This window comes from Mandrillus leucophaeus, unplaced genomic scaffold, assembly GCF_000951045.1.
Source record: "Mandrillus leucophaeus isolate KB7577 unplaced genomic scaffold, Mleu.le_1.0 Scaffold226, whole genome shotgun sequence".
Taxonomy (NCBI): Eukaryota; Metazoa; Chordata; class Mammalia; order Primates; family Cercopithecidae; genus Mandrillus; species Mandrillus leucophaeus.
In genome coordinates this window covers 5,160,952-5,162,142 of record NW_012102321.1, presented here as the reverse complement: position 1 = coordinate 5,162,142, position 1,191 = coordinate 5,160,952, and positions in this window count along the sequence as shown.

The window sequence follows — 1,191 nt, the reverse complement described above, 5'->3', positions numbered from 1 at the left end:
AAAAAAAAAAAAAAAAAAAAAGAGCTCCCGATGGTCAAGTCTGGGCAATCTGAGTATCTGAACAAATGATAGTTACCTATTTTTAACTCTTTGAATAAAATAGGAATCTGTGAATCTACATTGATTAAAAAAATGCATAAATGGAGAAGAAAGGAAAGCTCTATCTGATAATAGAAGCCTTAAGGTGTCTCCTCATGAAATACTTAGGGATGACTCAGTGGAGATACCCATGAGACACTATCTTTACCAAAACCAGTGATAGGAAAATTTGGCATAATATGCCTCCTGATAGATGCACTGAGAAGAGCAAGGCATTGCTTCTGAGGTGCTCTTGCTACAAACGCATAAATCACGAGGAAACCTCAGACACACCCCCCTTGCAGGGCATTCTACAAAGTACGTACTTCAAAAAAATGTCAAGGTTGTGAAAGATAAAGAAAAACTGAGCAATTGTTCCAAAGTGAAGGAGATTAAAGAGAAATTATGACTATAAAAAGCCTGTACCTGTACAAGATATTACTGCAACAACAGGGGAAATTTGAATGGGGTCTGTGAATTATGTGGTAAAGTTGGATCAATGTTAATGTTCTGGTTTGTTCATTGTCAATGTTAATTGATGGTCTGAATGTGTAAGAAAATGTCCTTGTTTACAGGAAATACACACTGAAGGATTAAAGGGTAAGTAAGGGGGCATCATGTCTGTGACTTTTTCTGTCAAGTGGTCCAGGAAAAAACAAAAACAACTTTAATGCTTGTGTGTGTTTATTAGAAAGAATAAGGCAGATGTGATTAAATGGTCACAATTGGTAATCTGGGTGAGCACTAGTGCTTGGAGTACTTGGAGCTCCAAGTACTATTTTTACAATTTTTCTATGACTTTTAAATTTTGAAAAAAAAAAAACTAGGCCGGGTGTGGTAGCTCATGCCTGTAATCCCAGCACTTTGGGAGGCCAGGGCGGGTGAATCACCTGAGGTCAGGAGTTCGAGACCACCCCGGTCAACAGGCTGGTTAGTGAAACCCCGTCTCTACTAAAAATACCAAAATTAGCTAGGCTTGGTTGGTGGGCACCTGTAACCCCAGCTACTCAGGAGGCTGAGGCAGAAGAATTGCTTGAATCTGGGAGGTGGAGTTTGCAGTAAGCTGAGACAGTGCCATTGCAACTCCAGCCTGGGTGACAAGAGTGAAACTCC